Source organism: Petromyzon marinus, chromosome 23 (genome assembly GCF_048934315.1).
Source record: "Petromyzon marinus isolate PM22_M1 ecotype Great Lakes invasive population chromosome 23, UKy_Petmar_22M1.pri1.0, whole genome shotgun sequence".
NCBI lineage: Eukaryota > Metazoa > Chordata > Hyperoartia > Petromyzontiformes > Petromyzontidae > Petromyzon > Petromyzon marinus.
This window is the reverse complement of record NC_133689.1, coordinates 3,269,906-3,297,729: the sequence shown is the minus strand read 5'-3', so window position 1 is coordinate 3,297,729 and position 27,824 is coordinate 3,269,906. Positions and strand designations below refer to the sequence as shown.

At 50.9% G+C, this 27,824-nt stretch overlaps 1 protein-coding gene across 1 annotated transcript in view; it reads left to right on the top strand.

The window, feature by feature from the left end:
* The first annotated feature begins 322 nt into the window (after window positions 1-322).
* The window catches only part of DUSP23 (dual specificity phosphatase 23), an 87,749-nt gene continuing 60,247 nt past the window's right edge, over window positions 323-27,824 (top strand). Inside the window, exon 1 of the mRNA XM_076068960.1 lies at window positions 323-347. The gene's annotated coding sequence lies outside the window, so the exon portion shown is untranslated. The remainder of the gene's footprint in view (window positions 348-27,824) is intronic.

The following is a 27,824-nucleotide window of genomic DNA, read 5'->3' as shown; positions in this document are numbered from 1 at the left end:
CCCGCCTTCTCTAACGCACGTGCTCATTGCGTTTTTCTCTCTCCGAGCGTGCAACATTGCCGCCTTTTTTCTGTACCCTTTGCGTCACTCTTCAATGTCCCACCCATTGTCGTCATCCGTTACCTCCGTTTGTGAACCGCAGCGGACGGGCTAACGCACCGAGTAAAAACGCGCACGAAACCTCGGCTGAATAGTCGCGGGGGCGTGAGCGATCAGGCACCTCCACAATCGGCACGGTCGGCTACGTGCGGTGGCAGGACGAAGTTCAGCGCGGGCACGTGCGCGCGGGCACGTGGAATCCCACTGAGCTCGCGTGCCACCACCGCTGCCGCCAATTTCCAGAGAGGGTAAGAATGTTCTATTTATTTATTTCCCCGTCGATCGAGACAATCTCAGAGCTCGTAATATCGTAGTCGCGGCGTGATGTCTCATTTCCGCGCCCGTCGTATTTGCTTTTGCTGATTATAAAAAAATACAAAAAAAATATTTTAAAATATATAAACGCTCCGAGCGCGCGACACTGCGAATTGAAATCTATCCCTTCCACTCACTTTATCTGTGCTGTCATTAAAATTATATTCCTCGTCTCTCTCTCTTTCATAATCACGCGAGCTTGTGTCAAACAGCCACATATCTATTCTATAGAATGAGAGCTATCTGGCTCGTCGTAAATACTGCATCACTTAGGCGCGCTGGTCATGCAGCAACGCGTGCGACGTACGTACATGCGTGTGTATGTTGAACTTCTTTCGCACCGCACGTAGCCAACCGTGCGTAATCGGAGGTGCCGGCTCCCCCTTTTTTCCGATCCACTGCTGGCTGAGGGCCTCCAAAACGGCGCGCGATGTTATATAACCGTAGTTCACCGCGTGGGTCACTACGTGTCGGTGAAAGCGGTGGGTCTGGGTGGGGTGGTGGTTGCGGGGCATCGCACACGGACACGGGAGTGCCGAAGTCCAGTCCTTGTACGACTGTCGCTCAAGCTGCGCCATCCTCTGATATCCACCACGTGGCAGCCCCGCAGACGACGACGCCGCTTGTGCGTTGAGTTCGCCCGTCCAGGAACTCTGCCGGCTCAAAACTCGTGCACGGCGTCCAAGGATCGCATACGTTGGGGGTTCAATTCCGGGTGATTAGGTCACTTTGAGGACGACTAATAACAGGTTTCGCGATTGAACCAATCTGGAAGGCGGTTCGAGCAGTGGCCAGCTGGCATACTGCGCTGGCGATCACGTCGCCTGAGTTAGATTCCGGGCCACGGTCTATATATCTCGCGAGCGACATCTGAACTTGGCCCCGGCTTCGGCAAACCCACCCTGACCGGCACGGTCAAGTGTGGTGGACACGACACCCCCCCCCCCCCCCATATGCGGGGTAGCTATTCATCAAGCGGCGTTTTGACAAAGGGCTGTACATTTGAATTCACCGTTATGAATTATTCGTGTTACATTATAACCCAATCGTCATTAATCTGCGACGACAACAAAAGTTCCGTGCCCTTAAAACGTCACTCTTGTCAGCTTGGCTTTTGAAGGTGGGGGCGTGCGGCTTTGGGATCTGCAGGGATTTCTGGGTTGCCCTAAACCATTGTTGATTCCCCCGGGGGGGGGGGGGTGCGGCCTGCGTCTATATTTAGATAAGTTGAGACTCTCTCTCTCTGTGTGTGCCCTGGCGCTTACGAGCCGAGGGAATGTCTTGGCTCGCCTTCATTGCAGGCGATAATTAACCGAGACCAGTGCGGAACATTTGCGCTTTTATTCGTCGACATAAGGGAAGGAAGAGGAGGGGGGGGGACACAAAAAAACTCCCCGCTCCAACAGCCCCCACGCTGTTTCTGTGCAACCCGCAGCGGTGCTGAAGTCTTCCCGGCTCGGGCCACGCTCGCGATGGGCCCCACTGGGCCCTCCTCGCGGAGGAGGGCCCAGCGGCTGATTTCGCGTTGGCATCTTTCAATCCCGACTGAAAATATTTTTACTTTAAAAAAAATGTTTGTGTCGAATTAAGTGTTGCTCCGTTTTTGGCTCGGTTTTTTCTTTGACATTTTTCTTCGTTTGCCCGACGTTGGGTCAACAAGGTCAAGGTCAAGCGGTCCCAACCACGCGCCAAACGATCCCGGGGGGGGGGGGACTAACCGCGCCAACGCCGGCGCGCTCGCCGGGAAAATCTGGGATGCTGCGTGGACCCCAGTTCCTCAGTCCGCCTCCCCGCTCGCGGATGCCACGATTCTCTCAACTGCGCAAATCGAGGCGTGTCGAGGTCGACGTGGGAAATTGTCGCTTCCTCGCCCGCCCGCCCGCTCGCTCGCTCCCTCGCCCACAGCCGACGAGGCTGACTCGGCTCTCGCTGCGCCCTCCATACGGCACGGCCTCTGGCCGCGTCCTGCTCCGGCATCTGTTGCGCTCACCGAGTGAGGGAGCCCGCGGCTGCTGTTGACGACCTTAGAGGCGGAGTGCCCGCGAGAGTTCTGGATTTACGGAGGACTTTAAAAGGGGAATTAAAAGCGCCGTTATAGGAAAACAGCAATTCATCGTGTCCATTCTCGTCTGCGTATGTGCGGTTGAAGTAGGTTCAATCTGAATCTTAACAGATTATTAACCTCATCTTCACGATTAAATCAACGTACACGGTATATATTAAAACAGTGCCGCTATACGCACGGCTTAGTTTCTCTCTAAATAGTTCCCGTAGCGCTGCTAGGCTGTCTTGAATTATGCATCATCGGCATAAGGCACTACGACTATAGTTCAAGTCCTATAATTATGCATCGGTGCTCACAATGGAAATGTAGGAATCCCATCCATAATACAGGATTTTTGGGTTAGATCGCCTAAATATAAATGTGTCGTTAACCCACCACCACCCGACACAGACAATGAGTAAGGTTTGTCACGTAAACAAAGTACCAAAATCGTTACTAGCAAATCCACAAATCTGTCTGCTGCCGCCTGATGATGCCGGATGTAATTACTGGCGAGATGCTGAACTCGTAGCGAATTGGCATGTTCTGTTTCCGTGACAAACCTTACCAATTGACTTTAATAGGTGCTACTCGCAAAGAACACTTGCCCCCAACAGTTTGTTAAAGCTATGCTGGGGGGGGGGGGGGAGAGGGGGGGTGTATCTTTGTCTTTTTGTTTGTGTATACATGCCGTATTTGTACGGTATCCCTCTAGTCTCCACGTGCCTCGTTTGCTCGGCCACCACTCTCCACCTGCATCGGTTGTTTAACCAGGCCCCCTCGTGATCACTCCTCACGCGTTGTTTGCTGCCGCCGCTAAAAGTGGATCGCGCGCTGCAGGCTTTAAAACGAGCGACTCCGCACTCGACCCGCCAAGCGCCCTGCACCTCGCCCCGCCTGGCTCTGTCGGTCGCGCATTTGGCGGGGGGTGCGGGGGGGTGGGCTTTGGAGACGTCTTTAGAACAAAGATAAAGATCCCCCGTATAGCCTTAACAGACTGTTGTGGCAAGTGCTGTTAGCGAGCAGCATCTATGAAGGGCAGAACGGCACATAAGGGGGGGGGGGGGTTGGGTGGCCAGCACCGCGCCCGGCCGCCTTTGTCTTCCCAGTAGCGATGTTTTTACGCACAGCACCAGGTACTCATTTGAGCCTGAGTCGACCTAGGGGAGACCCAGGTTCGGTTTAAAATAATCGCCACTGGTGTTGTCCTTGAGCGGGAATCGAACTCGGTTCGCCAGGTTCGTAGCGCAGCGCTAACCGCTACACTACCGCTGTACCCTCTTTAGAACACTCACACACAGAGACGGGAGACGGAGTGGAAGCGAGTCACCCTTGACCCACGAGGAGACTGCCATAGAAGGAGATTTCAAGAGGGCACATTTATGGCGGGGGTACGGAGGGGGGATGTTGTCAGTCGAGGAGAGTGGCAGAACAATCTATTGTTGCGTTGTACAGGGAGTCCTCTACTTACGAATGTTCGACTTACGAACTTTCAGAGATACGAACAAACCTGGCCCGTATGTACAGTTGCCTGGTCGGACCGAGAGTCTTAAGTTCAACCGACACGCGCAATAGATGGCGGTGGTTCTTCGGTTTCATTACCCAGCATGCCCTTTCATTACCCAGCATGCCCTTTCATTACCCAGCATGCCCTTTCATTACCCAGCGTTCCGAGCACGTCTGCCTAGGCCACCGATATTGTGTGTTGTTGTTGTGTTGTCGCTGTGCAGTTCACTGCCACGTTCTCTCTCTGCTTTTCACTAACATCGTCAACCCCCATCATGTCTCATATCCCACAGAAGCATAAGAGTGCTGAAAGTGTTGAGGGTGGTAGCAATAAGAACCAGTGGAATCCACATCCACATGAGATTATGCAACTTTTAAAGCCATTCCCCGTGTTTAGTGTGCATGCCGTACAACTTGTTTTTAATCGACAGGGGTAAAGTTGGGACTTACGAACAAATCGACTTACGAACAGACCTCTGGAACCTAACTCGTTCGTAAGTACAGGAGTCCCCGTAAGTACAGGAGTCCCCGTAAGTACAGGAGTCCCCGTAAGTACAGGAGTCCCCGTAAGTACAGGAGTCCCCGTAAGTACAGGAGTCCCCGTAAGTACAGGAGTCCCCGTAAGTACAGGAGTCCCTGTACTTCCATGCTGCAGCATCTACCGATGCTCCCTACCTTCACCAACCCGGGGTTGGTGTTTGTTTGTGCTGCAGGGTCATTAAAATAATAGTCGGGACCGGGTTCATTTACTCACACCGTGGATGTGAAGCTACGACAACGGATTGACTTTAGCTGTGCATGTTGAACTTCTTTCGCACCGTACGTAGCCATCCGTGATAATCGGAGGTGCGGGGGCAAGGTCAACAAACGAAACACAAAAAAGCGGTTCTCAAGAATTGAGTATTTCAATCTAACAATTTTTTAGTTTTTTTAGAGTCATCCATGAAATGGAACATGACTATAAAGAATATATGAAACTAAACTTTTTTTTTATTTACCAGGTAAGGCCCACTGAGCGATACAGCTCTTTTTTCAGAGAGCTCAACGAAGTAGCTTATCACGTGTGCGAATTTATGGCAGTCAAATAATGATCGAATGCGCATGTTGATTATTAATGGAGGGAAAATCTGGAGGACCCGGAGAAAAATCCACGAGACCACAAGGAGAGACATGCAACCTCTATAGATACAGGCGTCAGGGTCGGGATCGAACACACGACCTCCTGTATACCGGGCGAGGTAGTTAACATCTCCGAGCCACCGTGATGATGAGGGAGAGACGCGCAAACTCCGAATATACAGCAGACGTCATCAGGGTCGGGATCGAACCCACGACCTCCAGTATACCAGGCGAGGTACTTAACATCTCCTAGCCACCGTGGTGGGTGATGATGATGGTGGAATCCACGACCTCCTGTACACAAGGCGAGGTAGTTAATATCTCCTAGCCACCGTGGTGATGATAATGGTGAAACCAGCGACCTCCTGTACACCAGGCGAGGTTGTTAACATCTCTTAGCCACCGTGGTGATGATGATAATGGTGAAACCAGCGACCTCCTGTACACCACGCGAGGTAGTTAACATCTTCTAGCCACCGTGGTTATGATAATGGTGAAACCAGCGACCTCCTGTACACCAGGCGAGGTTGTTAACATCTCCTAGCCACCGTGGTGATGATAATGGTGAAACCAGCGACCTCCTGTACACCACGCGAGGTAGTTAACATCTTCTAGCCACCGTGGTGATGATAATGGTGAAACCAGCGACCTCCTGTAGACCTGGGGAGGTTGTTAACATCTCCTAGCCACCGTGGTGATGATGATGATGGTGGTGGAACCCGCGACCTACTGTATACAAGGCGAAGTAGTTAACATCTCCTAGCCACCGTGGTGATGATGATAGTGGAACCCGCGACCTCCTGTATACAAGGCGAGGTTGTTAACATCTCCTAGCCACCGTGGTGATGATGATGGTGGTGGAACCCGCGACCTACTGTATACAAGACGCGCATTAACTAACCCGCGCCGCGAAAGTGCGATCGTGGGTGTCACAGTTTGGGCAGCCTTCTGCGCCCACGTGGTGAAGTATGGTCGAGCAACTCTCCCACGAATGGGGCATATTTGTTACAGCTCAGCGAGACGCGTTAATGTGAATGGCCTCTAGTCCGTTAAAAAGAAATATGCCTCAGCGCGACGTTGTTAATCTCGACCACAGCAGCCACGTGTTGTGTCGCCTGCTTTTAACTTTTGCAAACCAAGCGCCTCTGCAACTGTCCGCGTTGTTGGCTTTTAGAGGTTAACTTTTCTTTAAAAAATTGCGAGATAATGAAAATGACATTCAGTTTCGCGACTGCTTATCGCCACGGCCAGATGGGTTCCCTCTCCACCCACGAGATGAATGTCCACAGCAGCTGCTGCTGCTGCTCACGCTAATGCTGCTACTACGGCAATTGCTGATGAGGTTTCTGCTAATGCTGCTGCTGCTACTGCTGATGGTACTGATGCTGCTACTGTGGGTAATACTGCTGCTACTGTGGGTAATACTGCTGCTACTGATGGTAATGCTGCTGCTACTGATGGTAATGCTGCTACTGATGGTAATGCTACTACTACTGATGGTGATGCTGCTATACTGCTGCTACTGATACTGCTGCGACTGCTGCTGCTACTTGTGCTCAAGCTGCTGATGATGACAATGCTGCTGCTATACTCCTGATGCTGCGGCTGCTACTTCCGCTGCTACTGATGCTCCTGCTGCTATCTCTGCCGATGCTAATGCCACCACTCACGCGTGTCCTCTGACACGGCCATCCCCCTACAGCGCTCGCCGTGCCCACACACAGGGTCAGCGGAGTCTGACACGCGTGGGAAGTGGCCATGAGCTGGCAGTCTCCACTGCCACCCCCCATGGCACGGGGGGGGGGGGGGGTGCCGGGTTGCCACCTGTCCGGGTGTGACCCGTGCCCACCCATTCACCCATCCATCTCCCTCCCGTTCCACCACCACCAACGCGCCCCCTGATAACGAAATGCTGAGTCCCCCCTGCTGGGAATGCAGAGACAGTGTGTTACCTTGTGTGTGTTGTGGGTGTGTATGATGCACGTGTGTATGATGCACGTGAGTATTCCCTTGTGTGTGTTCTGGGTGTGTATGATGCACGTGTGTATGATGCACGTGAGTATTCCCTTGTTGTGTGTTGTGGGTGTGTATGATGCACGTGTGTATGATGCACGTGTGTGTTCCCTTGTGTGTGTTGTGGGTGAGTATGATGCACGTGAGTATGATGCACGTGTGTATTACCTTGTGTGTGTTCTGGGTGTGTATGATGCACGTGTGTATGATGCACGTGAGTATTCCCTTGTGTGTGTTCTGGGTGTGTATGATGCACGTGTGTATGATGCACGTGAGTATTCCCTTGTTGTGTGTTGTGGGTGTGTTTGATGCACTTGTGTATGATGCACGTGTGTGTTCCCTTGTGTGTGTTGTGGGTGAGTATGATGCACGTGAGTATGATGCACGTGTGTATTACCTTGTGTGTGTTCTGGGTGTGTATGCTGCACGTGAGTATGATGTGCGTGTGTATTACCTTGTGTGTGTTGTGGGTGTGTATGATGCACGTGAGTATGATGCACGTGAGTATTACCTTGTGTGTGTTCTGGGTGTGTATGATACACGTGAGTATGATGTGCGTGTGTATTACCTTGTGTGTGTTCTGGGTGTGTATGATGCACGTGTGTATGATGCGCGTGTGTATGATGCACGTGTGTATGGTGCACGAAAGTATGATGCACGTGTGTATGATGCACGTGTGTATGATGCACTTGTGTATGATGCACGTGTGTATGATGCGCGTGTGTATGATGCACGGGTGTATGATGCGCGTGTGTATGATGCACGTGAGTATGATGCGCGTGTGTATGATGCACGTGTGTATGATGCGCGTGTGTATGATGCACGTGTGTATGATGCACGTGTGTATGATGCACGTGAGTATGATGCGCGTGTGTATGATGCCCGTGTGTATGATGCGCGTGTGTATGATGCACGTGTGTATGATGCACGTGTGTATGGTGCACGTGAGTATGATGCACGTGTGTATGATGTACGTGAGTATGATGCACGTGTGTATGATGCACGTGAGTATGATGCACGTGTGTATGATGCACGTGAGTATGATGCACGTGTGTATGGTGCACGTGAGTATGATGCACGTGTGTATGATGCACGTGTGTATGATGTACGTGAGTATGATGCACGTGTGTATGGTGCACGTGAGTATGATGCACATGAGTATGATGCACGTGTGTATGATGCACGTGTGTATGATGTACGTGAGTATGATGCACGTGTGTATGGTGCACGTGAGTATGATGCACGTGTGTATGATGCACGTGTGTATGGTGCACGTGAGTATGATGCACGTGAGTATGATGCACGTGTGTATGATGCACGTGTGTATGATGTACGTGAGTATGATGCACGTGTGTATGGTGCACGTGAGTATGATGCACATGAGTATGATGCACGTGTGTATGATGCACGTGTGTATGATGCACGTGTGTATGATGCACGTGTGTATGGTGCACGTGAGTATGATTCACGTGTGTATGATGCACGTGTGTATGGTGCACGTGAGTATGATGCACGTGAGTATGATGCACGTGTGTATGATGCGCGTGTGTATGATACACGTGTGTATGGTGCACGAAAGTATGATGCACGAAAGTATGATGCACGTGTGTATGATGCACTTGTGTATGATGCACGTGTGTATGATGCGCGTGTGTATGATGCGCGGGTGTATGATGCGCGTGTGTATGATGCACGTGAGTATGATGCGCGTGTGTATGATGCACGTGTGTATGATGCGCGTGTGTATGATGCACGTGTGTATGATGCACGTGTGTATGATGCACGTGAGTATGATGCGCGTGTGTATGATACCCGTGTGTATGATGCGCGTGTGTATGATGCACGTGTGTATGATGCACGTGTGTATGGTGCACGTGAGTATGATGCACGTGTGTATGATGCACGTGAGTATGATGCACGTGTGTATGATGCACGTGAGTATGATGCACGTGTGTATGATGCACGTGAGTATGATGCACGTGTGTATGGTGCACGTGAGTATGATGCACGTGTGTATGATGCACGTGAGTATGATGCGCGTGTGTATGATGCACGTGTGTATGATGCACGTGTGTATGGTGCACGTGAGTATGATGCACGTGTGTATGATGCGCGTGTGTATGCGTGTGCGTCGCGTGTCGCACAATGTGTGAAGCGGAATTGTAGCGGTGAGTACGCTGCGCTAAGGCCACGGTCACCCGGGTTCGATTCCGGCTCACGGCCACCACCAGTGACGATTTATCAGAGTTGGTATTGAGCCTCCCCTAGGTCGACTCAACCCCAAATGAATACCTGGTCCGGTGTGTAAACATCGCTAGGAGGGAGACAACGGCGACCGCGCGTGGTGCTGGCCACCCACCCCCTCGTGTGCCACAGTGTCGGCCTTCATAGGTGCTCACTAATCGCTAACAGCACTTGCCCCCAACAATTCGTTAAGGCTACCTTCGTCTTCGTTCGCGCAAATGCACTACGACACCGGGCAACCATGGATCCATTCCTTGCCACGGCTACATGATCAGCGGCGAGTGATGATCATGAACCGGTCATGGGTCTCCCCTAGGTCGGCTCGGCGTCAATTGAGTGCCGGGTTCAGCTCTGCCAAGTATCCTTCATTGGCGGGGAGGGAGAGAAGGGGGACGGGTTTTCTCCTCGCAGTCTGTGCGTTCCAAATAAACAAAAAAAATTCGCAAAATAATTATCATATTCCTTTTTGATCGGTGCTTCACTTCACCACCAGTACGGGCTTGTCTGTGGCCAAATCGTCTTCTCAAGCTTAATAGTGGTTGTGTTCTGTATGGCTACGGTATGGGGGAGGTGGGGGTATTTATATATGGAAATATAATTACGTGAATTTAATTATTTAAACTATTTTGAACTATGTATATTTTTTTTATTTTTACCAGGTAAGGCCCACTAAGCTAAATAGTAGATATTGTTACAGAAGCGACCTGGCCTCAACGAAGTAGCTCATCATCATCATCACGTGGACATTTCTAGCGGCCAAATACTCCAAACGCGTGATGTTGATTCTAAATATGTAGGGGGGAAAAACCGGAGAACCCGGAGAAAAATCCACGCGACCACGGGGAGACAGAGCGACACGTAAACTCCAAATATACAGGCGTCAGGGTCGGGATTGAACCCACGACCTCCTGCATACCAGGCAAGGGAGTTAACATCTCCTAGCCACCGCGGCTCACCTCCGCCCTGGCCGTGTCGCTCACCGGTGGAGCACTTCGCTAAACAACTTTGCCCTCCAAAGTCTGTGAGCCCAGACCAGATGGATCACATTGGAGGTGCTGCGCATACCAACCTGGGCTGGTCCCAACGTATGTATGCGGCCAATAACGGTGAGTTGTGTGATGCCCAATTGAATTGTGCGAGGCTATGAAGTGTATTCGCTCGTTTTTCGCCCTATAAATAAGTGTGTACGACTGAGAGTTTATTTTATCTTTTTGCTACCCTTAGGTGGTACCGATGTCTGCTCTTGCACCATGGACTACATGTGTTAGATGAGACGTGACAGCGGCTGAAAGCTCATCCCACTCACACTCTCCACCAACCGAGCGAGTCTAATTTAATGTACCCACAAGGTCACTCACTCACTCACCGCTTGTTTTCGCTAAAGCGGACATGCTACAACACATGGATCTCCTTTCCTTCCTGCCTCCCAGGGGGAGGGGAGGGGGGGGCACGAGCCCCCCACCCTCCAAACACGCCCCCATTGCCCACCCCACTTCCACCCCCATAACTTCAAAGGCCTCCGGTAACTCTGCTTGAGTCGGCCAAACTTTTGCAGGTGGCAGTGATAAATCGACCCAAAAAAATCACCCGAGGCTGGACGTGTACAGGTCAGTAGTGGGAATGGGACGAACAGCTGCGCGTAAAAAAAAAAATAAAGACCCTCCACTTGATGTAGCTCTAGAGAGCCCTTCCAAGAGGCTAGCTATTGGCCTACTCTTCCTTGCCGGCCAAACACTTAGCCCCGCCACGCGCGCGAACTACCCACCGATGGACGAACCGGCCTCTTGGGCAGACAGCGGCGGCGGTGGCCGAGTGGGCGGCGATTAAACAAACTCGAGGCATCGCTTCGACTGCCGTGCCAGGAGTTCGATGGAAACCAGCGACCCTCCTCCGCCTTCCTTTGGTGGCCCAGTAGTGGTGACCGTTAAGGCCCACGGCAGCGGGCGAGATTTTGTTGGGCAGCGAATGAAATAACTGTGACCTCGCCATGAGCGGGCGGTGAAAGAGGAATCGCCCCCCCCCGACCCCCCGGGGTTTGGGGTTATAGGGGGCAGCTATGAGCGGGTGGCTGCTGTTTAAAGCTGTTGCTGCTACTGCTGCTGCTGTAACAGGGGCTTCCGTGCGCGTGACTATTCTTAGAACAAAACACACACACACACACGCATGCTGCTTTCTTTTGTTGTTGCTGAAGATATGTGGGGGGGGGTTATTTATTCTTTTTTGCAAAGAACTGGGTCCGATGAAAGCTACGCTGAGATTGCTGCACCCTTAGTTGGTTCAACGTGCACCCTGTGCATGGGGACTTCTTGGTGCTGCTATTGCTGCCTTTGCAGCTGTAGATGCTGTCGCTGCTGAAGCTGGTTCGTGAAATCGATGGAGGAAGATGGCCGGGTAACTCAGTGGTTGAAGTGACCCAGCCGGTGCCGCGGTGGCTCGGGAGATGTTAACTCCCTCGCCTGGTATGCATGCGATCGTGGGTTCTATCCCGACCCTCTGACGCCTTTATATTTGGAGCTTACATGTCTTTCTCCCCGTGGTCGCGTGCATTTTTTTGTCCGGGTGCTCCTGGTTTTACCTCCACATTCAGAAACATGCGTTTCGAGTATTAGGCTGAAAATTGTCCCATGTTGTAGCTGCTCACCCCGCGCTATACATGCCCTGCTAGTGCATTGTCTTCGTACTGTTCGCCTTTTGGCGTTCTCCAGTCTGACACTGGTGAGACTGGGCCCTCAAGAAGGATGTCTCTGGTGTAAACCATGTTCGCCACAAGTATGTGTGGCTAATGCAGATATGATTATTTGCAAAAGGGTTCTGTTTGGTGTTTGAACATCTTAACACCTGTTTTATTGCCAGAAAGGGTAAAACCTATTGTTCTAGTATTTGGTTTGCTAGACATTTCCACATAAGCCACTTCATTGAGCTGTCGTTTGTGGTCAAGTCGCTTCTAAAAATGAGCTATATAGCTCAGTGGGCCTTACTTGGTAAAATAAAAATAAAATAAAAAATCCTGGGTACAGATCCGGGATGCAGCAGCGGCCTGCGATGAAACCGGGTTCTCGCAAAGTGTAGACCACTGGGTTATGTAGCTCTTATTCAGAAGCGACCTGGCTATCACAAATGATAGCTCAACGAAGTGGCTTATCACGTGGACATTGATAGCGGCCAAATGCTCTGAACGCGTGATGTTGATTCTAAAAGCGGAGGGGAAAACCCCAGAGGACCCGGAGAAAAATCCACGCGACCGTGGGGAGAGAGAGAGACACGCAAACTCCAAATATACAGCAGGCGTCAGGGTCGGGCTCGAATCCACAACCTGCTGCATACCAGGCGAGGTAGTCAACATCTCCTAGCCACGGTGATGATGAGAGAAAGAGAGAGAGACACGCAAACTCCAAATATACAGCAGGCGTCAGGGTTGGGATCGAATACACAACCTGCTGTATACCAGGCGAGGTAGTCAACATCTCCTAGCCACCGTGATGATGAGAGAAAGAGAGAGAGAGACACGCAAACTACAAATATACAGCAGCAGGCGTCAAGGTCGGGCTCAAACCCACGACCTGCTGCATACCAGGCGAGGGAGTTAACATCTCCTAGCCACCGCAGCCGCCAGGCACTGGGAGGGCGAGAGACGTGAAGCTGAGGAACGAACGCCACGGCGTGGCCACGTGTGGGGATCAGTGGAGGAAGCTGCGCTGTTTCCTGTTGGGCTGCCGCGAAGAAGGTTGTTGTTCTGCTCGTGTGTAAGGAATCATCTGATCGTGTGTAAGGAATCTTCTCCTCGTGTGTGAGGAATCCTCTGATCGTGTGTGAGGAATCCTCTGCTTGTGTGTGAGGAATCCTCTGCTCGTGTGTGAGGAATCCTCTGATCGTGTGTGAGGAATCCTCTGATCGTGTGTAAGGAATCTTCTCCTCGTGTGTGAGGAATCATCTGATCGTGTGTGAGGAATCCTCTGATCGTGTGTGAGGAATCCTCTGATTGTGTGTGAGGAATCCTCTGCTCGTGTGTGAGGAATCCTCTGATCGTGTGTGAGGAATCCTCTGATCGTGTGTAAGGAATCCTCTGATCGTGTGTGAGGAATCCTCTGCTCGTGTGTGAGGAATCCTCTGCTCGTGTGTGAGGAATCCTCTGATCGTGTGTGAGGAATCCTCTGATCGTGTGTGAGGAATCCTCTGCTCGTGTGTGAGGAATCCTCTGATCGTGTGTGAGGAATCCTCTCCTCGTGTGTGAGGAATCCTCTCCCCTCGTGTGTGAGGAATCCTCTGATCGTGTGTAAGGAATCCTCTGATCGTGTGTAAGGAATCCTCTGATCGTGTGTGAGGAATCCTCTGCTCGTGTGTGAGGAATCCTCTGATCGTGTGTGAGGAATCCTCTGATCGTGTGTGAGGAATCCTCTCCTCGTGTGTGAGGAATCCTCTGATCGTGTGTGAGGAATCCTCTGATCGTGTGTGAGGAATCCTCTCCTCGTGTGTGAGGAATCCTCTGATCGTGTGTGAGGAATCCTCTGATCGTGTGTGAGGAATCCTCTCCTCGTGTGTAAGGAATCCTCTCCCCTCGTGTGTGAGGAATCGTCGTCGTTCTTCGCGAGGCTGAGCTGAGGTCGGACTGAGCCTCCCCCCACTTCTGCTCAGCCCATGGCCCAACGGTGTTGTGGCAGCGGAGTCGCCGGAAATGTTTGATCTTAAAAAGAAATCGATTTGAAAATGTTCACACTTGTTCGCGTAAAAAAAATAACTCGCTAAAGCCTCGTGCGAGAAAACGCAGAGTTCTGTAGTCCTAAAGAAAAACTACGCAAAATTAGAGCTGTTTAATATTAAAATCGGTTATCACCTCAATTCCCTCAACCCCCGCAACTCCAAGTGGATCCAGAAAGTCCACAAAGACAAAGATCCCCCGTATAGCCTTGGACAGACTGTTTTTTTGTGTGTGGGGGGGGGGGGTGGGCAACTGCTGTGAGCGAACACTCAAAGCGCCGCAGCCACACTGCTCACCGCTCCCGACAACGAAAGAGGACACACTGCTCACCGCTCCCGACAACAAAAGAGGACACACTGCTCACCGCTCCCGACAACGAAAGAGGACACACTGCTCACCGCTCCCGACAACAAAAGAGGCCACACTGCTCACCGCTCCCGACAACGAAAGAGGACACACTGCTCACCGCTCCCGACAACAAAAGAGGACACACTGCTCACCCGCTCCCGACAACGAAAGAGGACACACTGCTCACCGCTCCCGACAACGAAAGAGGACACACTGCTCACCACTCCCGACAACGAAAGAGGACACACTGCTCACCACTCCCGACAACGAAAGAGGACACACTGCTCACCGCTCCCGACAACAAAAGAGGACACACTGCTCACCGCTCCCGACAACAAAAGAGGACACACTGCTCACCCGCTCCCGACAACGAAAGAGGACACACTGCTCACCGCTCCCGACAACAAAAGAGGACACACTGCTCACCGCTCCCGACAACAAAAGAGGCCACACTGCTCACCCGCTCCCGACAACGAAAGAGGACACACTGCTCACCGCTCCCGACAACGAAAGAGGACACACTGCTCACCCGCACTGCTCACCCGCTCCCGACAACGAAAGAGGACACACTGCTCACCCGCTCCCGACAACGAAAGAGGACACACTGCTCACCGCTTATCCCCCCCCACTCCCCAACAATCGTGGATGGATGTCAATCTCGCGCTCAGCCTCTTCAACGTCCCAAAGAAGGTGGTCGTCGCTTTCAGGTGCGCTTCTGCGGCCGTCTGGAACGCTCTTCCCTCCAATATTAGGAAGCGACTGGAGCTTTACGCACTTGTAAGTCCCCTAGATCAGTGGTTCTGAACCTGCGGTGCACGCAGCCCCTATGGGTGCGAGACGTGGCCAGATTTTTTGAGAAGGTAAATCATCGAAAACACAATTTATGCACGGGCACGTAAGCACAACTTACTTTGTTTCATCAAACCCCTATGTCTTTATTAATATAACAAATTTAAGGATTGAGAACCAAATGGATGCATGGCTGCAGTTAATGTTAAGATCCACCGCTCTTTATCGACAAGCTAATGTCTTTATAACTGCTTTTCGTGTTCAGTTTATAATACAGTTTTTTGGGATTAGATCCGTCTTAAGATTTGGTCGCTCGCAAGCACTCTAGAAATCCAAACGGAACTCGTTACGGTGTGAAAAGACAAACACGTGTTATAAATACAAACAAAAAATATGTTAAAACGCAAACACGTGTTATACATACAAACACATATGTTAAAACGCAAACACGTGTTGCCAACTCTTCATAGTATTCTACAACAATTGTGACTAGTCACAGACCCACGTCAAACCCCTGTTGGATCAGAGTCCGCCCTATGCTGTGTCGGTCTTGGGGGGGAGGGGGGTTGAAAGATACGGCTACACTTGTCTAAGAAGTATCCTGTATATCTTACGGACGGGGTCGTCCATGGGGGTGAGGGAGGGGTGCTGCCGTGTGCCCCCCCCCCCACCGACGCCTTAAAACTAAACCGAAATCATTACATCTGACACCACCGTAACGTCGAAGCGTACCCCCCCAAAGCGCGGGGCCTGGGGCGATCGCCCCTCGGGACGGCCCTGCGTACAGAACATGTGAGAGATATACTTCGCCCCCAGCTGGTCAGTGCGGGTGGGCATAGGGGGGAACGTTCGCCTCGGCCGGCAATTGAACTTTGATCCGTCGGGTTCTCAGCGCGGCGCGCTAACCGCGTGCACCACCGCTCCGTCTCTCTCGTGATTATTATTAGGGCGCTCAATTTGTCCTCTGGTTTGTTTGTTTCTCCATCTTCTCCGATGACTCTCTCAACGTAGCGGTTGCCTATAGCGGGGGGTTGAGCATAATCTGCGTGAACGCTCCGTGGCAACTCGGCGCTCACCGCTTCGTTTTGCACAAAGCCATTAAAAAAACGAAATAACGTCGACGGCGGAGGAGCTCCGGTAAATAGTCGGTGACCAACAACAGCCGCTGCCTGTGTGGGGAGCGGCAGTTGTGGTCGCGGTGAGCGGCTACGCTGCGCTATGAACCCGGCTACGACCCGAGTTCGATTCCCGCTCACGGTCACCAACACCGGTGACGATAATCCGAACCGGTCCAGGAGCCCTTTCCTAGGTCGACTCAGCCTAAAATGAGTACCCTGGTGCTGTGTGGAAACATCGCCGCTGGGAAGACAAAGGCGACCGGGCGTGGCGCTGGCCACCCCATCACCTCGTGTGCCCTGCCGGCCTTCGTAGGTGCTACTAGCGAACGGCACTTCCCCCAACAGTCTGTTAAGGCTATACGGGGGATCTTTGTCTCCTTCGTTTTGTGTGAGTGTGTGTATGTATGTTTATGTGTGTACTCAGCTTTATATGAGTATCTGGTGCAGTGTAATTTAAACATCAGCACTGGGGAGACAAAAGCGTCCAGGGAGTGGTGCTGGCCACGCAACCCCCTCGTGTGCCACAGCACTTGCCCCAACAGCCTGTGTGAAAGCTACACGGGGGATCTTTGTCTTTTGAGAAGGAGGAGGCTCGTGAAGGACGCTGCCGGACAGTCGTAGGCAGTCGCCCTCTGGAAGCCGAGGGGCGGAGGAGCGACGCTCACAAGCAGCGAGCAGAGCAGCAAAACCATCAACCCTCGTGCTGGATTAGAAGCCTCGTGTCGCTTGGGCGACCAGTGCGGCTGCCCTCGCAGTGATTGACATCGCAAACCTAACGGGGAGAAAAAAAAAACTAACTTCACCAATAAATGTATATTTTATACAATAGACCCACTTGGCCTGAATCTCCCATGTAGGTCTTCTCAGCTTTTAACGAGAACCCATCTTCGCCGTGTAAACATCACCGCCGGGGAGACAAAGGTGGCCGGGCACGGTTGCTGGCCGTGTCGCAGGACTTCCTCGTGCGGCATTGAGCACTCACAGCAGCGATCTTTGTCCCCACTACGCGGAGGCCACAACAGGGCGCGCCTTTGTCTTTTATCGGGTGGTGTCATTGTATTTTTATGGTAGCTGAAGCCTTTGTAGAAGTTCACTTTTATTGTTTGAAATTCAAAAGGTTTACGACGTAAAACACTCAAGAGCACGTGCGCACTTACCTGGTTATACATTAAATATAAGCAACATAGAATTGCTTATATTTAATGTATAACCAGTATTTACGTGTCTCCACGTACAACTAGATTTTCTGTATCCATCAGCCTGATCGGCTTTCCACACCAATGTTATCGTGCAGCATTTGTTTAAGCAAGCAAACTCTGGACAGCGAAAGCCTACGTGTTAAACTCTGCACAGGGGTTGACTTTCTGGCTCTCATCAGCAGTGGTGCTTCGTACAGAAAAGTTGTGGTCGAACATCATCTGCCCATTCTGTATGGGACTGAGTGTTGCCCCCTCGCATGCGGGGGTTTCTCTCCGGATGCCCCGGTTTATTCCCACGCCCATAGGCGGTCATTACAATTTGTCTGCAAAATCTTAATACAGAAAGGACCGCAGAGATTGGGCGATTATTGGTGATGCCGGCTCATCGCCTGGCTGCTGCTGCTGATGTTAAAGCGGAAGCGATAAAGCCAGAGGAGGAAAAGGTGAACGCGTGGTTGTTACGTACAGCAGGGCAATTTGTGACCAACGAGGATTGTACCGGGACTTGGGGGACGGTGGCTTATCGCGCTGCACTCCACACCCGGTGACCAGAGTTCGATTCCCGCTCACGCCCACCCACCAGTGACGAATCTGTCCTGGGGCTCCCCTAGGTAGACTCAGCCTAAAAAATAGTACCCGGTGCGGCGTGCGGTAAACATCGCCACTGGGGAGACAAAGGCGGCCGGGAGTGGTGCTGGCCACCCAACCATCCCTTTGTGTGCCATGCTGGCCTTCATAGGTGCTGCTACTCACAAAGAGCACTTGTCCCACTAGTATGTTAAGGCTTTATGGGGACGGGGGGGGATCTTTGTCTTTGTAATTGCTATACCTATTTATGTACAGGGTGCTTCAAAAGAAATGTTAATACTTATATGGTACTATCATTTTTAATGTAAAAATAACGCATACTACACTGTAAAATGATAACAAATGTATGTTAATAGCTTCAATAAGTCAATGAGTCTCCACTTGTTCGCCATCATTGCCAACGTGTGCCTGGAATCTTCACCAGGTGGTCTCCAGAGCCTGGAGGAGGCAGCAGCACATTTATTGTGCTTTTGTTGCGAATTCTCAGAAGTGTTAACATACTTTTTTGAAGCGCCCTGTGTGTGTACACATATATAGCACGGGTATTGTAAAACGCGCATACATTTCAGTTTTTCTTTCGCACCGTAAATCGCAGTGGGAGGATTTGCGAAAGCGCGCCGAATGGATGTTTCTCAGCGGCGTTGTTTTGTCGAAGGGATCTCGAGCGGGGTTCCTAGTGGCTCGCACTCAGCCTCCGCTGGGTGTAAGGAGATCACTCGGCAGGCGAAGACAAAAGCGATGGCACGGTAAACAGGACACGGCCCTAACCTTTGGTGGGGGCGGCGGGGGTTGGGGATGGTTTCAAGTTGACGAGCCCGTCAAGAAGGATGCGCACCACGTGTTGTATGTACAGACAGTGTCCCCTTTTATGCCACCCACTTCACATCGCACTTCTGACGCTCGTACGACTACTAGCTACGACGTGCTTTCTTTTTGTCTTCGCAAGGATCTGTGGGTAGTTTTTTTTGTATGCCAAACAACGCGCGCGCGCGTTGTTTGGCATGCAAAACTTTCGGTCGCGAAATTTACGCGACGCAAATTTGCCCCGCAAGCGGAGCCAGGACTTGGCACAGAAGAAATCCACAAATTACTCGCTCGCTTCTGTGACCGCAGAAGCTGCCTGTCGTCTTCTTGGCTACGAGGACGCGCGAACATCTGTCTCGGTCTATTTACGTAGCGCAAACTGTCAGAGAGGGGGGTGGGTGCAATAGGTAAAGGCGCGGACCTGAAATTGCTCCACTCACGCCTGCTGCTGGTGGAAAGGCCTCCACTCTCCCACGACGGCCAGCGGATATCTTGGAAGAGGTGGGAGCACCCACACGTTAAACTCTTTGTGTTATTTTTTTACCAGGTAAAGCCCCACTGAGCTATATAGCTCTTTTTTTCAGAAGCGACCTGGCCACAAATGATAGCTCAACGAAGTGGCTTATCATCACGTGGAAATTTATAGCGGCCAAATACTCTAAACGCGTGTGAATGCGGAGGGAAAAACAGGAGGACCCGGACAAAAAATTAACGCGACCACGGGAAGAGAGAGAGACACGCAAACTCTAAACACACAAGGGCCATCTTCTTTGGTTCTTTCGGTAAAGTCATGTAGAATGAGAATAAAATAATAAATTGATAAAATAAAATAATGCAATAATATTCTCACGACGTTTCGGCCACAACACAAGCGGCCTTCATCAGGTGAAGGGACGAGACTGTCTGGAGGACAGCGCTGGAGTGAAAAAGCCACGCTCAGATCGCGACCTTTAAGCTGTGTGAGAAGAAACAAAGCGCCTTGACAAAGGAATTAGTATAGAATTTAACATAGAAATGGCAGAGTTATTAGCTTGTAACTGGTCACAGAAATAGCTATGTTAAAGTCAGAGTATATACATTCACAGAGGCACCTAGTACAAATCAAACAGGATAATTTAGCATTGAAATAACTAGGCGAATTTAGCATAGAAATAACTGATTATATGGCCTTCCAAAGATACACAAAGAAGATACACCCCTTCGTCCCATCGTATCTACTATCAACTCTCCCACCTATAAACTGGCACTTTTCTTCCTGATATACTGCGACCTTTCACTGGAAAAAACACCTCTGCGGTACTAAATTCTACTCACCTGGTATCGACAATCAAAGGCATTTCCCTGTCCCCAGACGACCTGCTTGTCAGTTTTGATGTGGTGTCCTTGTTCACCAAAGTCCCGGTACCTGACACCATCGCTATCATTGAAGACCTGGTTCATCAAGGACTGCATACTGATGTACCCCCCCTGGTGAGACATTGCTTAACCAACACATACTTCACCTGGAATGGAACTTTCTACAAACAAACTGAGGGCACCCCAATGGGCTCCCCCCTATCTCCGGTTGTAGCCAACGTATTCATGGAAAAATTTGAAACTGACGCCATCCAGACTGCCACTCTACGCCCGACCTTATGGAAGAGGTACGTGGATGACACCTTTGTCATCTGGCCACATGGCCAGCCTGCTCTAGACCAATTCCGCGACTACATCAATTCCATACACCCAGCCATCAGATTTACCATGGAGGTCGAAAAAGATGGCAGACTACCCTTTTTGGCTGTCTTAATTAAAAGGAGACATGATGGTTCAATGAGCCACTCTGTCTACAGGAAAGCTACCCATATAGATGCTTAGTTGAAACCGGATTCCCACCACCATCCATCCCAGAAGAACTCCCTTATCAAGACTCTATACCATAGAGCCCAATGCATTTCCGACCAGGAACACATTACCAGTGAACTCAAGCACGTACACCAGGCTCTCAGGGCTAATGGTTACTCCGACTACACAATCCACAAAGCCATCACTCCAGTCATGAAGAAGGATCCTCTTGTGGAGCCACTCAAAACCATCACCTTACCCTACATTGCAGGGGTCACTAAAAAGATCTCCAAAATCCTGAATAAACACAAGATCCAGGTCCGATTCAACACAGTACATAAAATTCGTGATCTAGTTCCATCTGTAACAGATGCTGTTCCAGACATACAGTACCCGGGCGTTTACAAACTAAAGTGCCTCTGTGGTAGTAGCTACATTAGAGAAACCAAACGACATATCTTGGACCGCATCCGCGAACATAAAGCAGACTTGAAACACGATAGAACGAACTCCTCTGCCGTGGCAGATCACTGTTATAATTCAGTGGGCTCACATGACATTGACTTCTCCAAGACGGAGGTTCTTTGCAAACCAACCGGCTACCATGAGAGATTCGTTCATGAGGCCATTCACATATACAAGCACAGAGACAATTTCAACCGAGAAGATGGATTCTGGCTTAGTAACCATTGGAAAGATGTTTTAAACCATTTCCGTTCTTAATTAATTGTATTTTACGATGACCTTCAGACCGCAGCTCTTTCGCTGGCATTGACTCTTAATACCTCTCACACCACGGTTAATGGTATGGTTTACAACATGGAGTATAACAGCGCCTCGCAGCTGTCTCTCTCCCCCTCCTCTGTTCCGACCATGGATGAACTCGTCCGTCTGAACGGGGCCCGTAGCTATCCGTGTTGCTAAAGTCGAGGGTAAGAATCCACCCATTTTTTTTCGCCATATAGCATTGTGATATATAACGACTTATTGTTGGTAGCTTAGCTGATTGGAGAATATATAGAGTTTATTGATAACTTTGAGGTAATTTATATTTTAGTTTTTTTATTGGTTCACTATATAGTATTCATTATATATTGTAGTGTACACCCAGTTACTGTGAATAGCTCAGATGTGTAGGCCTTGTCTTCAACATAGCCATTTATGTGACCAGTCACAAGCTAATCACTCAGTTATTTCAATGCTAAATTCGCCTAGTTATTTCAATGCTAAATTCTCCTGTTTGATTTGTACTAGGTGCCTCTGCGGATGTGTATGCTTTAACTTTAACATAGCTATTTCTGTGACCAGTTACAAGCTAATAACTCAGCTATTTCAATGCTAAATTCTATGCTAATTCCTTTGTCAAGGGGTGCCTCTGTGGATGTGTATGCTTTAACTTAGCTATTTCAATGCTAAATTCTATACTAATTCCTTTGTCAAGGGGTGCCTCTGCGGATGTGTATGCTTTAACTTTAACATAGCCATTTCTGTGACCAGTCACAAGCTAATCACTCAGCCATTTCAATACTAAAATCTATGCTAATTCCTTTGTCAAGGCGCTTTGATTCTTCTCACACAGCTTAAAGGTCGCGATCTGAGCGTGGCTTTTTCACTCCAGCGCTATCCTCCAGACAGTCTCGTCCCTTCACCTGATGAAGGCCGCTTGTGTTGTGGCCGAAACGTCGTGAGAATGTTATTGTGTTATTTTATTTGATCAATTTATTATTTTATTCTCATTCTACGTGACTTTACCGAAAGAACCAAAGAAGATGAATCCTTGCAGTCACGAAAGCTTTAAATCGACACAAGGGCCAGTGTCGGGATCGAACCCACGACCTCCATCATACCAGGCGAGGTAGTTAACATCTCGCCACCGTGATACCCCTCCAGATCAAGAAACATACACCCCACCACCACGCACGTGACCTGCCCTTCTGCCAAATGTGGTGGACCAATCAGTGCACGCTGCATCAGCGGCGCGGAGGATTGAAGGCACTTGCGCCGTCGTTTCGACCGCCGCACCCGGAGATCGAATTGAACCCGGTGACCTCCAGCGCGCCAACCGTCACACCATGGCAGCATCCGTGTCACTTCAAGGACGCGTTGATTGTGGCCACAGTCGTGCGATTGCGGCCACGCAACTCAAACTACGGACAAGATAGTAAAGCCATAGGCCATAGAGATACACAGATACCTATAGAGACACGTTAATGATAAGCCAAAGTAGTGTGATTGTTGCCATGAAACCCAAACTATTGACAATAGGAGCCCCACTGTGGTCTCCGCTCTATCAACGGACGAGGAGGAAGAGCGAAACAGAAACGCTCTCTCTCTCTGCTGAAGCCCTCTCGTCGTGGCCAGCAGCAGCAGGACCTCGACATTGGCAGCGAGCTCCTGAACAGATTGCCACACACAATAGTTCAGTGGAAGGACTTACGGGATAATTTTTTTTGTAAAACAAAATTATAACCGTGGCAGTCACGCACTCTGTTTAATCCCTTGTATGATCGTCCGAGTTGTAAACATTCTTTATTGATTCAAAATCCGTATCTTCTCGTAGCCTCGTGGTGCAGAAAGCAATACTGTATGGTATCCTGTGAGATTTTACCCCTGGTAGTGCCCCTGGGATATGTGCGTCTGTGAAGAATATAATTTTTAAAAATGTTATTCACGTTCTCACTTTGCCGAGTTTGTAGTCGTCCTCGTGACCTCCCGCTTGCCTGTGAGGGACAGGAGGCCATTGCGCCCGTTATAACGCGGTACGCGCCCATTATAACGCGATATGCGCCTGTTATAACACAGTTATAATGCGGTACGCACTCGTTGTGACGCGGTATGCGCCCGTTATAACACGGCACGCGCCCGTTATAATGTGGATTCTGAGCTGCACTGCTGAGCAACATTGTACGCAGAATGACACAGCATGTGGCAGCGATTTCTCATCTCAGTTCTTTGTCCTGCCATGGGATGACTGCAAGCTGATTTTGTCGTACACATGTGATTCCATTGTGTATTTCCAGTAATTCCTCTCTTTACGTGTTAAAATATTAAAATGTTTCTAACGATCTAATAATCAGAAGAGTGGCTCTGTCTGTCACCAAAGAGTATATCAAAAATTCATTTTCTGTCGCCCCTATCGCCACCGTTTAACTCCCAGGACCTCCTGCTTGGAGACGGAGCGCCGGAGGACGGTTATAGTATCTGAAATAATTGACCGGGCTGGTTCGACACCAATCTCTCAATTCCTTGCTCAGAAGGATGATGTGTCTCGCTTACATGCAGGGGCACCGCGGGGGCGAGATGTTAACAATCTCGCCTGGTATACAGGAGGTCGTGGGTTCAATCTCAAACCCTGACACCTGTTGTATATTTGGAGTTTGCATGTTCCTCTCCCCGTGGTCGCGTGGATTCGTCTCCGGGTTCTCCGGGTTTCCCCCCCCCCCTACATATTTAGAATCAACATCACGCGTTTAGATTATTTGGCTGCTATAAATCTCCACGGGACAAGCCCGCTTCGTTGAGCCATCATTTGTGACGGGGTCGCTTCTGAAAAAGGACTGCACAGCTCAGTGGGCCTTACCTGGTAAATAAAATAAAGTTTAGTTTAGTGTTCGTTACCACATTCCTAAGCAACGGGTACCCATCGTGTCCTCCTCCTCCATTTCGTTGTTGGAAGGGGCCCAACTCGGCTTGGTGACTGAGCCGTGAACGCCTTTCAGAGCCACCTCGGCATGGCACTTTACATGTAATATATAAAAAAATATAATATATAAATATTTTAAACAAAAAAATCTATATAAATAAAATATATAAATATAAACGTTCGCGTAAAATTACAGTACGTAAACAATCCTAGAGAGATGCGTGCAACCGTGGCGCATTTTATTTTTAGCGCAGTCGTGTCCGTGTTTGACACGCGGGCACTTGTACGCGTATGTGTGTGTGTGCGTGTGTGTGTGCGCGTGTGTATGTGTGCGTGTGTATGTGTGCGTGTGTATGTGTGTGTGCGCGTGTGTATGTGAGTGTGGGGAGCGGTAGTGGAGCAGTTTGCGCGCTGCGCTACGAATCTGGCGACCCGAGTTCGATCCCCGCTCACGGCCAACACCAGTGACGATTATCTGAACCGGTCCTGGGCCTCCCCTAGGTCGACTCAGCCTCAAATGAGTACGTGGTGCGTTGTGTAAACATCGCCACTGGGGAGACAAAGGCGGTCGGGCGTGGTGCTGGCCACCCACCCACCCCCTCGTGTATCGTTTCGGCCTTCATAGGTGCTCGCTAACAGCACTTGCCCCTACAGTCTGTTAAGGCTATACGGGTGATCTTTAGCTTTGTGTGTGTGTGTGCGCGTGCGTCGAACGCGCCAGATTTATGGCGGGGTTTTTTTTTACTCCTTCTTTATTCCACAAGTCTCTTGCGATCGTGGTTCTCGGGCGTCCCGTGTGACGAGACGAAGACATCCCCAGGTGGGAGCGCTGAGAAAGGCAACGGTGCCACCTCTCCCGCGCTACGGAAGTTCCAGGGAATCATTTGATGCCGAGTCGACCCAGAGGGTGGGGGGGGGAGGCCTAGGACCGGTTCACACATTCACTACCGATGTTAGCCGTGAGCGGGAATCGAGCGCAGGTCACCGGGTTCGTAGCGCGGCACGCGAAGCCGCCGCATTACCGCTCCAAATAAGACAAAGATCCCCCGTGTAGCCTTCACAGATTGTTTGGGCAAGTGCCGTTAGCGAGCACCTATGAAGGCCGGAACGAGGGGGTGAGTGGCCAGCACCACCCCCGGCCGCCTTTGTCTCGCCAGTGGTGATGTTTACACACCGCAACAAACACTCATTTGAGGCTGAGTCGACCTAGGGTAGGCTCAGCATCGGTTCAAAAGAATCGTCACTGGTGTTGGCCGCGAGCGGGACGCGAACTCGGGTCGCCGGGTTCAGAGCGCAGTGCCCTAACCGCTATACTCCCCACACACACACACACGCGCGCATACTACACAGTACATATACACTCCCAACACACACATCTACTGCAGCCACTCCTTTATTTACCGTTTCAACTGTCAACACTGCCGCACACCTAGCCAAGCACTTTGCCACGTGTGCCATTGTTTGCTTTGGAGTTTAAAGTTATATATATATATATTTAAACGTTATTATTAATCCGAAGTTGCCTCGGTTATTTCGTCGTTTCGAGTCGCTGATTTTAACGACGCAAGACACAAAGCGCACGGGGTTTAAAAACAAAAAGTATTTTGTCTCTGAATTCTGTGGGTGCAACTATTCACCAGCCCACCTAATCGATACAAAAGCCGATTACAGGGTAACTTCTGTAATGCGCGTGATTGGAAGCCGTTCCGCAAATGAACTGGTGGGAAAAGTCGTGGAGAATGGTGGATAATTGGACGTGGGAATTGTGTTTTCTCCCGCAGACCCAACGACGACTTCTCTCGGAGTGGCGGGTAACAGGATAACGGATAAGATGCGCTCTGTTTATGTGGACATTGCGGTGGTTCACGTCAAAGGAACCTCAACCCGAGGTGTCAACCTGCCTGGCCACAAAAAATACCACTTTTCATTTTATTTTACTAGGTAAGGCCCCGCTGAGCTATATAGGACAGCTCTTTAAGCGAACTGATCACAATTGATAGCCGAACGAAGTGAGCTTATCTGGTGGAAACGTAGAGCAGCTAAATGCTCGAAACAGGTGATGTTGATTCTAAATGTGGAGGGAAAATCCGGAGGACCCTGGGGAAAACCCCACGAGACCACGGGGAGAAAGGGAGACACGCAAACTCCAAATATACAGCAGCAGGCGTCAGGGTCAGGATCGAACCCACGCACTCCTGCATGCCAGGCGAGGGAGTTAACATCTTGCCACCGAAATGCAGTTTACCACGTTGTCAGTTTAACACGCGGACTCACACATATACAAAGAAAACAACAAAGATACCCCGTATAGCCTTAACAGATTTTAGGGGCAAGTGCTGTTAGCTAGTGGCACCTACGAAGGCAGGCACGGTACACGAGGGGATGGGTGGCCAACACCACGCCCGGCCGCCTTTGTCTCCACAGTAGTGATGTTTACACACCGCGCCAGGTACTCATTTGAGGCTGAGTCAACCTAGGGAGAGGGGCGCCCAGGACCGATTCAGTTAAAATCGTCACTGGTGAGCGCGTATCGAACCCGGGTTCGCCAGGTTCGTAGCGCGGCGTCGCGCTAACCGCTTATTGACGAGCGCGTTCTTAAACGACACCTCTTTTCTAAAGTGTAGCCGCACCTCGTTATCTAATGCCGCGGAACGCAAAATCCGCACGGTAGCCCTCGGCACGCGGAGTGACCCCTCGGCGCGCAGAAGAGGTGCCACCCCCCCCAACACCCCCCGTGCCAGGGGTATCCCTCGCGTCCGTGGCACGGGCACCCCGCACTCTCACGCAGACGCACACTTTCTGCGCTTAATGCGATGCACGTAAAAAAAGCGCCATTTAAGAAACGACAAAAAAATCATTGCCAACAGCAATCTCGCTCTCTCTCTCTCTCCCTCCCTCCGTCTCCCTCTGTCTCCCGAGAGGCGTCTGCTCCCTTTAGCCAGGCGGCTGCGCCCCATCGACTACGCGCGAGCGGCGCTGAGTTTGGCGGCGCCGCGACGAGCGGACGGTGCAGGACGGCACGCGGGTGTCGGTGATGGGGTGATGGAGTGATGGAGGGGGGGTGTATGTGTGGGATCGGGGAAGTCCCAGATGGTGGCGTACCTCTGCGAGCCAACGAGGGCTGGAAAGCGGAGCGGGAATCGCACCAACGACGGGTGCCACACTGCGCACGGCCCGGGGTTCGATCGCTCGCTCGCTCGCTGTGACGGAGCGCGAGCGAATGCGCGTGCGGAGCAAGGCGCAGGCGGGCGAGAGGGAGGGGAGCAGAGGAGGGGAGGAGGGGAGGGAGGGCGCGCGCCCGTGTGCCCGTGCGGCGTGTGGTAGCTCGACGTCAGTGCTTTCCAGCCACAGAAGCGTCTCTGACCAGCACCCCCCCCCCCCCGGGGGAGGAGGGGGGGGTAAAATGATTCGGAGCTGGAGAGCGCAAAAGCAATCACCGCCGCTGCCACCGCCACGGTGCTTGGTGCAGTCGAGG